Genomic DNA, 13,321 nt, shown 5'->3' on the forward strand with positions numbered 1-13,321 from the left:
CTAATGATTTGTGTGGCTGCTACTGCATGAAGCCTAAAAGTGCTGTGCATGTCCTGACTGGTAAAACTCTTACCAATGGACCAACAGGAAAAAAGTGCAAATTTATAACCCAGGGATCAAATTAACTTTAGTATGTGTGAGCCCAACTTTGCTGGTTTCCTTGGAGATGCGCCCACTGTGGTTGAATCTAAGGCTTGAGCTCTTGTGAAAAAATGTTCAGATTTGTACGAAGGAGACCTGCTCCAAACTCCCCAGTCAACCAAGTTATAAATGGGAACTCAAAGCTGGCCCATTCAGCTTTGACCTGGGGACTCAAAGCTGGCCAGGTGTGATGCTGGCCACAGCAGTCCCCTGTGTGCCTTAACTATGCTAGCCAATAGGAGAACCCTTGATCTTGATAAATGAGTATATAGATCAGATATAAGGAAGTGCCCCTATGCCAGTTTAATAAACAGAACCAAGTAAACAGGTCCTAGGCAAATTATTTCATTAGTAAGTTTGACCCCTTAAACTGTTTGGCCAGGAAGACCTAAAAGGATGCTTTCAAGTACCATGTGGTTGTTATTATTTTAGGTTCAGCTTGTGTTTGCTGCCTGTTTGGATGGACAAAGGGTGGAATAAGGTCTAGGATCCTCTCTCTCCTGTGCTAGGGACATAAGCAGAACCAGTAATGAGAGTCCTTTTTATTCCCCAAATTAAAATGGTAGAATTTCACATCCATTTTATATTCACTTTGCCAGGTCTAATTGACTACACAAAGTTTGGAGCAATGAAGAAAGGGACCCTGTGTAAGGGTTATGCAAGTACTACTGTTGGCTCTAGCCCTGCTAAAGGGTTGCTGGGTACAGCGGGGTTTGCCTCCAAGGATGCATTCCTATTGCACCCCATGGATCTCTGGAAGGCATGTTCCGTCTGCTTTCAGAACTGTAACTCCTGGAGTTTTTGCTGAGGGTATGGCTATAAATCATAATTGCCCATACTCTTTTATAATATGTGTGAATGTGGAAGCTTCACATTTTAGGCTCTTGTGTGAAACCGTTGTCACTTATAATATTCATGGGGTTTTCACCCTCAGAATTTCATGTGTTTAATTTCATTTTCTAGCACACCTTAAAAGCTAACAAGAAACGTGGAGAAGCTTGAGAGTCCAAAGGAGGGCCAGGCACATAAAGGTCTGGAGTGCAGGTCATATGAGGAGAGGCTGAAAGACACAGGGCTGTTCATCCTGGAGAAGAAAAGACTCAGAGGGAATTTGGTGGCAGCCTATAAGTATATCAGGGCCATACATCAGGGCCCGGGGGAACATCTGTTCACCAAGGCACCCCAGGGGAAGACAAAGAACAATGGGCACAAACTGATTGACAATCAATTCAAATTGGACATTAGGAAAAACTTCTCAATTCAAGTGCTGTGGGTCTGGAACAGGTTCCCCCCAGAGGTGGTACAGTCACCTACCCTGGAGATCTTCTAGAAGTGTCTTGATGCCCACCTTGCTGGGGTCATCAGACCCCAGCAATCTTTCCCGCTCAAGTGCAGGGGGTCTGGACCCAATGATCTTGTAAGGTCCATTCCAGCCCCTAACATCTATGACTCTGTGAATCAATGAGGAATTATCATTTTTTTGCATAATTTTCATCAGTGGCCTTATATTTAGCTTCAGTTTAATGAATAGTGTGTTGAAGTCAGCAAACATGTCAGCTACCCTCTTTTCAAGGAAATCTGAAACCAGATGAAATAACATTGGGTTTTATTATGAACATTCTACCCAGCCTTCATTTTAAGCTCCAGGTCTGTGTATTAGTTATCAGCGGATTAGTTATCAGTGATTGCAGAAGAGCCTCTGTACTTGCACAGCCATTCTCTAGCAGCCTCTTCCGACAAGCGATTGTAAAGCACTTTGGGATGTCTTAAGTAGGAATTGTGCTGCAGCTAAAATCCAGTTCCATTCTGTGTGTGTAGTATCTATACTCAGCTAACACAGGAGTGTCTATCTCAGTAATAAATTGGAAAAAAAAAAATGTACTCCTTCAATCCCTTTCTCTGTTATTAGCATTATGTAATCCTTGGAGCAACCTACATTTTCCTCTGGAAAAAGAATGATGATGCAGGGACTCATAATAAGACTTTGCACTTTTATGTGTTCCATTTATAGGTTGTACCAAGCATCAACTTATACCTCATTTACAATAAAAACACCACAATACAGCAGCTGAAGGTCATTAATAGGGCCAGCGGCTGCAGCCTTTCTTCTGGTGAGTGTATAGGAATCTATGCTGAAATTAACTGCTAATTAACTACCTACTGCTAAACTGCCTCTTCAACCAGCTAATCAGAGCAATGGTCTTAAGGCATTTTACAGAGGCAGGTTTTTCTATGCTCATTTCTCAGATGGGGAAACTCAGGTACAAGTAACCACGGTCACACCAAAAGTTGATGACAAAATGTGGAATACAGTGCAGGCCTTCTACCACCACTTGCTTTTCTCTAACTAGATGCACTTCTTTTCTCAGGAGTCCTACCAATGCTCCTCCTGTCTAATGACTAGAGACAATCTGTAAACTTGATAATTTCTTGGAAACCACAGGAAAATGTAATGTGAATATCAGAGAAAGAAAGAGTGCAACAGCATATACTCACTGTCTTTTCCTCTAATACAACTCAGGGTGTTGCAGAAAGTGGTTTGTTTGCAACATTTTTGAGTGTCTGGTTCTTTTGCAAGAACGAATTCTGACAAGCATGCTGAAGGCTCCCAAGGGAAAAAAGAAACATCAGAAGCTATGCCTGTGTCTTAATCGTTAACAAAACTCTAAAAAAAACCCCTGAAATATGACTTACAAGGAAACAGAAGTGAAGCAAGAGCAGTTGTTAAGCCAGTTGCCTGTATCAAACTATCTTTAAATATATTCTGTTTTGAATTCAGTGCCCATGAAAGGGAGGAACAAAGGGCAGCTGCTTCAGCTAGACATGATGTAGCCAGAAGTTTAGCAAGTTTCATGCCCTTACAATTTTGCTCTTCAGTCCTGGCATGCAGTGCACCCAGCTGCTCTAGTCTCTACTCACCTCTGCCAATCAACTTCCTTGATGTCACAGTATCTCTTGAGACACCAGTGCCACACCTAACTCTCCTAATATACTTCAGTGAAGACTTCATTATCCCCAGCTATTCCTGTCTTCAGTTTCTCCTGAAGAGAGACTGCTAGTGTGTCACTGGTGTATCACTGGTGTTGTGATAGGACTTTATGTTACAAGCAGGCATCACATTCAGTTTTGTTTACCTATACATAGGCTTTGAAACCAGAGCAAAAGGCAGATACCTAATCTTGCTGATTCTCAATTTCTGGGGAAATTGCACTGGTATTTCTATGGGCAGATGATAAAGGTGTGTGAGGCTGGTTAAACTCTTATTCTTGCAAAAAGCTGCTGAGACTGCCTGTTTTAAACATCAAATAAAGAGCATAGGGAAAAAGGATCTGGCCAGTGAAATTGACACAAAAAAGAAGCATTTGATCAGAGATGAGGTATCATATTGGAGGCTGCCTAGGTCTTCATCATTGTCTCCGTGTTGTACGCCCTGGCTGCTTGGAACTTCACAGAGGCAGCAGTGAAAGAAGTCAGCTACAAAGGCACAGGGTCCTACCATGAAGCAAAAGGAGAATCCCTGTAGGATATACAGTATCTGACAAACAGGAGTAATTGCTTGTTTATTATCCAGTAAAGGGCATTCAGATATAAACAGTTGCCAGTTAATTATACATACTAGAGCATAAGCATTTGGGGGCAGCAGAAGGGAAGGAGGAGCATGAAGCTAAATTCATTTTTTACTGTGCTGTGATTTTTGTAAAGTTTTACAGTACTATCCAATATCTTAGGTCAATAGTTCTCAAACGTCTTGAGTCTATAGGCCCCCAAATTCACTCTCTTCTCAGTCAGAAATGTGTGTGTTGCTCTTTCCCAACCACTTCCAATCTCACAAATGGCTCTGGCTGATCTTTTTCTGGAGCACTCATTTGGCAGCTGCAAATTGACTTGGGTGTTATCTTTTAATCAGCCTACAATATACTAATTAATTTGCAACAGGAAAAGGCAGATGGGCAGTACATCTTCCCCTGTGCATTTAAAAAACAAAACAGTCACAGCTATAGCCTGGTGTGTTTCAAAAACCAATAGTGGGTTTAAGGTCCAGGGATAAAAGTAAACCTCTGTCTTTTGATTTAAACAGAGATGGATTACAAAAGATTTCTTACTCATCTGTCATTAAGGCTAAGTACAGACAGTCAAAAAGCCCAAGGCTGAATTGATTCAGTCTTTGCAGGTTAGCCTGAGCTGCATAGATTGAACCTATAAGCAAGTGAACAAACATTCACTTCTGATTTTGGAAGTGCAGCCACATGCCTGCCCAAGCCAAAAGCCAGTTCAAGAGCACACCTCCCTCCTCAGCTGAAGCAGACAGCTTGGGCCTATGTTAGCCTATGCAAGCATCAGGGGTGGGTGGTGGGGAAGGTTGCAAGGCAGGTGCAAAACATCTTGGGAATTAACTTGAATCTGGAGGGGACCTAGGACTAGGGCCAGACACAGGCACGTGCAAACTGGGTGGCCGCTCAGGGCCCAGACAGAAAGGGGCCCAAAAATGGCAATTTTTTTTCTAGTGTCAGATTATTATTATCATTATCTGTGACGAAGAGGAGTCAAATACTAAAAGTTCACCTGGGGCCACCAGGAGTCTAGGTATGGTACTGCCTGGGACAGAAGATAGATAAACGGATTGAACCTAAATCAGTTAAATCTGATATTACCTCTCCCCGGGTTTATCTTAAACTGGTTTCAGCCATTTTGAAAGTGGTTTATGTGCACTGAAATTCTGTTGTGTTACAGATTTGAACTGGTTTCTGATCACTTATACCTGTTTATGTGTAAATTCTGTCCCTAGCCCAAGGGCCCTTTTGCTCCTTCCAGTTCTTTGGATGTACCCCCTTTTCCCTCCTAACCCTCTCATTTTAAGCCATCATCCCTATATTTGGAAAGGATCACACAGCACTCCCACTTCCAGACTAGGCCTTGGGCTGCAGGTGCTGTATTACCTCAGCAAACCTGTTGCATGTTTAGCACTTGCAGTTTTATCCTCTCCAAAAGCAATGACTTGTGACCAGTTTTCTTAAAGCAAATTGTTATTTGTTTATAGTCCAATATACAATAACTTCATTCATCAATCATAAAGATATTCAAGCTTAGTAGTTTTATATTATGACATAGCAGTCCCATGTCCATCACAAAACAGGGATAAATGTCACCCATGGGAAGAGCAATTTAGCTGTCTGAGGCTGGATCACAGCTCTCTCATACATGCAGACTAGAAAATCAGGAGCTAGGAAGGGAGAGATTTGAAAATCCTTGTGGATCCCAGTTACAGGATCACGTTTTTAAGAGTTTCACAGTTCCTTAGACCATACACCTGCCAATAGAGGTTATTTCTGTGATAATGATCACAGTCTTTGGGTTTTGGTCCCTTAATTTTACTTATTATCTTTAGCCAGGGTTCCACACTTTCCCCTGACAGAAAATCAATTGTTGCAGCAAGCTTTAGAATATTTAAGAAATAAAGCAGCATTCACAGTGCATCTCAGGGCTCTTATAGTTCAAATAGTGTTAACAAGCATGAAGCTAAAGGCTGATAGTTTATATTAGATTATTTTTATAGCTGGTGGTACAAAGATGACTTATCTATACTGGTATGGTTCTGTACATACCCTAACTCCCCAATGCCCTCATGCATGCTCCAAACTCAGAAATATATCAGAGAGTTTGCTCTAAGGTCATTTTCAGCAGCTGCTCTCAAGCATGCTGGAAATCAGTGGATAGAGAGGGATGCCCTGCCATATTTCTGTGTTTACAGGATGTCAGTGGGAGAAGGTGAATAGGACAAGCTCCAGGACATTCTGGACAAAGCACACTGCTACTGCAGTGTCATGATGTCCTGGATCTGAACTTCCCAGTTGTCCTTTTCTCCCAAATGAAGCAAACCAGAAGCTTGGTTCCAAACATACATAGTTTTCAGGGGAAATTCCAATTAGATTTAAAGTTTATGACTCAGGCCTGCCAATAATCTCTCCGTATGTTCTTGTTCTGCAAGAACATATGCACTTTATCTAATCTAGACATTTCTAACATGTCTATTGCTAGAATACTCAGACACCATTTTCATAATGAAGCAGAGCTTCTCCTCTCACATTTTATGCCACTTTCTTAAATGAGATTGTTCACAATAGGTGTCTTTCAGGACAACCATGGGATCTCCTAGAATTGTTCTGATGGTATGAGTCAAAGGCCTTCAAAGGAGCAAAAACAGACCCCAGAAAATACTACTGGAAAAGGATGGTTCTCTGACTAGTGTAGAGCAGATGTAAGAGTCCAATGTCAACTCTGCTCTTAGACCTCGGTGTTGGGACAGCGGCAGGAACAATGAAGTAGCATGCAAGGTGGAGGCATGGCTTCAAAGTGCTGTGCTATGGCTACTGTTTGACTCCCAATGCCAATAAAGAACTTCAGAAAGCTGGGTATCAAAAAAAGTAGCACCAAAACAATTCCGATTTATACTAAGCTTGAGCAGGCTTCTGTTTGCCTCAGAGTACAAGGACTGTAATGGTATTTTAAGACCATATTTGACTTTCTTTCCTTTTCTGCCCCAAGCACCAGAAGAGAGGAAACTTCAAGTCTTTGGCCCTTTACACTTTTGGAAACAACCTGTATAAAAAAGAACCAAACTTATCAGCAACAATATTGTTTGCTTTGTTCCCAGGGTCAAAAAGGCTATATCTATGGACTACCTAAGTCCAACCTGAATGTCGACCTTAAGCCCATACTCACCACCCATCTTTACTATATATGCCTATGCTCAACTCTTTCTTTCTTCCCTTTCCCCTTGATACAGTCCATCCCCAGCCCTGAAAACTCTTCTGATTTGGGGTGTGAGTTCCATCTTGCCCCAGCTTGGCCTCCTAGCCCTCCCCTTTCTGCAATTCATTTGGAATTTACACAGCTTTGCAGGGTTCAAGCACAGGAAGTCCATTAGCAACAGTCCTGCAATTCTGTTTCTGGTCTCTATTTCTTCTGCATCTCAGTTGCCTTCTTCACCACCAGTAAGTAGAGACAAGCCTAGAAAGAGATACAAACAGCTGCAGATTGATTTGTAGAAGGGGTCTGCTTTTCATGGTATGATGGCACCTGGGATATATCTTACTGCTGTGCTTAATAAGAACAGCTTTGGTGTGAACTACAAGGCACAATGTAGTAGGAGAAAGAAACTCACATGGTTTGGCTGGTCCAGGGTGACTTCAAGATCAACTCTAAATATTAGTGTAGACATACCTGAAGTACTTGATCCTGCTCCTGGTCAAGACAACAATAGAATTTGTCCTTATTCTTCAGTAAAATTTTGTCCACTGTGAGTCTGGACAAGCATAGCAGGATGAGTGCTTTCTCCTGGAGACCCTTATCTGTGGGTGGCACAGAGGTGGAAAGGGATCTTGGAGTCCTAGTGGACTCCAAGATGAACATGAGCCGGCAGTGTGACGAAGCCATCAAAAAAGCCAATGGCACTTCATCGTGCATCAGCAGATGCATGACGAATAGGTCCAAGGAGGCGATACTTCCCCTCTATCGGGTGCTGGTCAGACTGCAGTTGGAGTACTGCATGCAATTCTGGGCGCCACACTTCAAGAAGGATGCGGATAACCTGGAGAGGGTCCAGAGAAGGGCCACTCGTATGGTTAAGGGCCTGCAGACCAAGTCCTACAAGGAGAGACTAGAGAAACTGGACCTTTTCAGCCTCCGCAAGAGAAGGTTGAGAGGCGACCTTGTGGCTGCCTATAAGTTCATCACGGGGGCACAGAAGGGAATTGGTGAGTATTTATTCACCAAGGCGCCCCCAGGGGTTACAAGAAACAATGGCCACAAGCTAGCAGAGAGCAGATTTAGATTGGACATTAGGAAGAACTTCTTCACAGTTCGAGTGGCCAAGGTCTGGAACGGGCTCCCAAAGGAGGTGGTGCTCTCCCCTACCCTGGGGGTCTTCAAGAGGAGGTTAGATGAGTATCTAGCTGGGGTCATCTAGACCCAGCACTCTTTCCTGCTTATGCAGGGGGTCGGACTCGATGATCTATTGAGGTCCCTTCCGACCCTAACATCTATGAATCTATGAATTATCTTAAAAGTCTTTGGCCTTAGCCTCTGTTCTCAGCCTGTGTTCTCCAAAGCACTGTGCCATCCAAAGGGAAAGTTATATCTGCTGAAAGCATGAATTATTTTCACAGTTTTCTTTCTTTTCAGATTTCTAACTTCAGCACTTGCGTGGCACAGATGAAGGAGCTTTTGCCTCACAAGTTTTCATTTACATTTAAAAAAAAAAACTTCACTGTCAGTGCATTCCTTTTGTGGAGTGCCTCTCATTTTCTGTGACCTTGAAAACATGAGGGCGTTTACTAATTAATTCAGAATTACACTTCGGTGGAGGGGGGAATTGCAGATCAGAGAAGTGTGATCTGTTGTATACCCCTTATTTGAAGAGGGTTGGAGGAGAAATATTTCTCATCCATTGCCAAGCCTCCCCCACATAACCCAGCTACCATGTGCTTTGTCTTTCTGCATTACCCTCTGTAATGACTTACAGTTGAGAAGAGGCAGGAATTGCTTGGAATTTTTATTGGCAAGATACTTTTGAAGTTTTTGAATACAGACCGACCTTCTTACACTATTAACTCTGCTCGTGCCCATTAGGCAAAGCCATGCTCAGTAATGGGTTGTCCCCCACAGTCAAGGACAGGACTGCTGAGTACAGAAAGCAACATCGAAGTTCATCTCTTCTGGACAGCTACAGTAAAGGACACTATCTTCTTTCTCAGGTTCACATTTCAGTCTGTGTGCCTTCCAGTTGAAAGCTATAACCAAGTCCACTTCGAAATTATCACTGCAAGTTTCTACCAAAATTGGTCAGAGGAGACAGCCTTGGTAATAAAGCAAAGTTTTGGTGCATAAGATCAACTTCATGGACTTTTACACTGGGAGGGAAGAGTATGCCTTAAAGATATATTTAAAAAACCTGAAACCAAATTCTGTCCAACCCACCCCTCTTCAAGCTTGCCCTTCATTTAAGAGCCACATGACTGCTTAGAGCTCCAGTATGAAACTGGAGAAATACCTGTTGAAAGTCTCTGGGCGAGGGTCAGAGGAGAGAGCACCAAAGGTGATGTTGTGGTGGGTGTGTGCTATAGACCAACAGACCAAATGGAAGTGGTAAATGAGGCTTTCTTCAAACAGCTAGCAGAAATTTCCCAATCACAGGCCTTGGTTCTCACGCAGGACTTCAATCACCCTGACATCTGCTGGGAGATCAATACAGTAGTGCACAGGCAATCCAAGAAGGTTTTGGAGAGTGTTGGGGACAACTTCCTGGTGCAAGTGCTGAAGTGGCCAACAAGGGGCCATGCTCTTCTTGAGCTGCTGCTCACAAACAGGGAAGAATTGGTGGAGAATGTAGTAGTGGATGGCAACTTGGGAAGCACAGACCATGAGATGACTGAGTTCAGGATCCCAAGAAAAGGAAGGACAGAGAGCAGCGGAATAAGGACCCTGGACTTCAGAAAAGCAGACTTTAACTTGATCAGGTAACTCCTGGGGAGGATCCCCTGGGAAGGCAGTCTGATGGGGAGAGGAGTCCATGAGAGCTGGCTGTACTTCAAAGAAGCCTCACTGAGAGTGCAGGAACATACCATCCCAATGTGCAGGAAGATTAGTAAATATGGCAGAAGACCAGGGTGGCTTAGCAGGAAACTCTTCAGTAAATTAAATCACAAAAAGGAAGCTTATAAGAAGTGGAAGCTTGGACAAATGACTAGGGAAGAGTATAAAAGTATTGCTCAGGCATGAAGGGATGAAGTCAGGAAGGCCAAAGGGCAAAATTGCTCAGGCATGAAGGCATTTCGGGTTGCAGCTAGCAAGGGATGTGAAGGGTAAAAAGAAGGGTTGCTACAAGTACTTCAGTAACAAAAGGAAGATCAGGGAAATTGTGGGTCCCTTGCTGAATGGGAGAGGCAACCTAGTGACAGAGGATGCAGAAAAAGCTGAAGTACTAAGTGACATTTTCACTTCAGTCTTCACAGGCAAGGTCAGCTCCCAGACTACTGCACCTGGCAGCACAGTTTGGGGAGGAGGTGAGCAGCCCTCAATGCTGAAAGAACAAGTTAGGGACTATTTAGAAAATCTGGACATATACAAGTCCATGGGGCCAGAAGGGATGCACCTGAGGGTGCTGAGGGAGTTGGCTGATCTGATTGCAGCACCACTGGTCGTCATCTTTGAAAACTCATGGTGATTGGGAGAGTTCTGGATGATTGAAAAAGGGCAAACAGAGTACCCATATTTAAGAAAGGGAAGAAGGAGTCTCCAGGGAGCTACAGACCAGCAGCCTTACCTCAGTCCCTGGAAAAATCATGGAGCAGATCAAAGACCTTTCTAAGCACTTGGAGGAGAAGAAGGTGGCTGATTAGGAACAGTCAGCGTGGATTCACAAGAGGCAAGTTGTGCCTGACCAACCTGATTGCCTTCTATGAGATGACTGGCTTGATGGATACAGGGAGACCAGTCGGTGCAGTGTACCTTGATTTTAGCAAGGCTTTTGATACAGTCTCCCACAACATTCTTGCAGGCAAGCTAAGGAAGTATGGGCTGGATGAATGGACTGTTAGGTGGATAGAAATCTGGCTGGATCATCAGACTCAGAGGGTAGTAATCAATGGCTCGATGTCTAGCTAGCAGCCAGGATCAAGTGGAGTACCCCAGGGATCAGTCTTGGGGCCGGTTTTGTTCAATGTCTTCATCAATGATCTGGAAGATGGGATTGAGTGCACCCTCAGCAAGTTTCCAAATGATACCAAGCTGTGGGGAGTAGTAGGTACACTGGAGGATAGGGCTAGGATTCAGAGTGGCCTAGAAAAATTGGGGCAAAAGAAATCTCATGAGGTTCAACAAGGACACGTGCAAAGTCCTGCACTTAGGATGGAACAATCCCATGCACCACACAGGCTGGGGGCTGACTGGTTGGGCAGCAGCTCTGCAGAAAAGGACCTGGGACAATAAGCTGAATATGAGCCAGCAGTGTGCTCTTTTTGCCAAGAAGGCTAACGGCATCCTGGGCTGCATTGGTAGGAGTATTGCCAGCACATCAAGGGAAATGATTATTCTCCTCTATTCAGCAGGGTGAGGCCACATCTGGAGTACTGTGTTCAGTTTTGGGCCCCCCACTGTAGAAAGGTTGTGGACAAACTGGAGAGAGTCCAGCAGAGGGTAACAAAAATGGTGAAGGGGCTGGGGCACATGACTTATGAGAGGCTGAGGGACCTGGGCTTATTTAGTCTGGAGAAGAGAAGACTAAGAGGGGATATAATAGCAGCCTTTAGCTACCTGAAGCAGGGTTCCAAAGAGGATGGAGCTAGACTATTCTCAGGGGTGGCAGGTGACAGAACAAGGACCAACAGTCTCAAGTTGCAGCAAGGGAAGTTTAGGTTAGATATTAGGACGAATTTTCTCACTAGAAGGGTAGTAAAACACTGAAACAGGTTATCCAGAAAGGTTGTGGACTCTCCATCCTTGGAGGTTTTTAAGACTTGGCTAGACAAAGCCTTAGCTGGGATGATCTAGTTGTGGCTGGTCCTGCTTTGAGCAAGGGGTTGAACTAGATGGCCCCCGGAGGTCCCTTCCAACCCTAATTTTCTATGATTCTATGATTTTATGAAGCTGAAATGGACGTTCCCAGGCCATGTAGCAGAAGAAGGGGGAAGAATCCTGTTCCCAGCTTGGAGGCTTGTCTCTGAGCATCTGCACAGCTACTCAGTTTCCAATACTACATCTCATATGCAGTACTAGTATCTGGAGCCTTTCTGAGTTCCTTCTTTAAGGGTTTTACATCTATGAATTCACACCGTGGCAGCCCCTAGCTGCTTCTCTGGCCTATTACATCTTGAGTGCATCTCCATGTTCATTAATGCACTGTAGTTACTGCACATTAAGTACTAAATCAAGTACTAAATCAATGTGCAGTAACTGGCAGTACTGTGCAGTAGTGCCACTGCACAAGATTTTACAGATGCTAACGGCACAGTAGCCTAATGCTACTGCATTAGCATGGGTTTTGTCCAACACATTACTGCACAGTGTTATTAGGCTACTGTGTTAGCTACTGCATTAGCATTTTATGCAGATGCACCCCCTCAGTCCGTCCCACTAGTGTCATAGAGAGAGGTGCAGAGATTTAGTGTACTTGTACAGAGCCTCTCTATAGCTTGCTCACCTTTGCTGTAGAATCACAATGGTTCCGCTTTGTTTAAGGCCTTCCATTTCTTTGGAGGGACAGGAGGTTACTAGCTTTAGCCAAACACTGTTTCTTCCCCATTAATTTAACTATTTCAATTGCTTATTGCTTATAATCAATTAAGAATAATTTTACCCTTGGATTCCACCTGCTCCATTTAGTTGCTCCTGCAGCAAAGTCAAAGGGCAGATTTCTTCTTTCAGATCCTCATGGTTGATTTTGACTGCAATAGGGTTATCAGTCATCAGATGGATGAAGCAAGAATGGCTGCCCTGGAAAGTTTTTCAAAGATTTTAAGAGGCACTTGGTGCAAAACATCTTGCCTGTTGATACTGACAAGTACAGGTGAAGTCAGGTGTGGTCCATTTCAAATACCAGTGACACCATCCCACAAGCTGAAAAAGCTTATAAAGCCAAAGGAAAGACAACAGCAGCAAATCAGTTTATACAGTGCAAAGGAAAGAGAGAATTGTGGAAGAGACTGCTTGCCTTGCATTGGCCTGCTTAGTCATTTATGCACGTCCTCCACCTCCTGCAGCTGATTAGCAACCCCGCTACTCCAGTGCCATCATCTTCGACTACAAGGAGCACAGGATGGCAATGAATATCAATGACTGCTACATGTAAGTAGGAAGAAGAAAATATTAGTTGAACTCTGGCATAGGGAGAGAAATATTTTTTTCAGTAATGCTGGATTTGTATGCTGTCATTTTTATGCTGCCAGACTGTAATGTCATCAATCCATATTACACTGCAAAAACAAAAGAAAAGAATACTTAAACAGGAACAACTATTGCCCTTGTAGTAAACATGTGGCCTCCAATGACTTCATGTGTACTGCTGTGCTGCACACTACACTACTCAGAATTTCTTGATGATAGCAGGACTTAAGACTCAGGTACCCCTATGCCAAAACCTTACTATTTAAACTAAAGGAAAATCTCTGCTGATTATTATCAGTGT

The sequence above is a fragment of the Alligator mississippiensis genome, chromosome 11 (assembly GCF_030867095.1).
Source record: "Alligator mississippiensis isolate rAllMis1 chromosome 11, rAllMis1, whole genome shotgun sequence".
Taxonomy (NCBI): domain Eukaryota; kingdom Metazoa; phylum Chordata; order Crocodylia; family Alligatoridae; genus Alligator; species Alligator mississippiensis.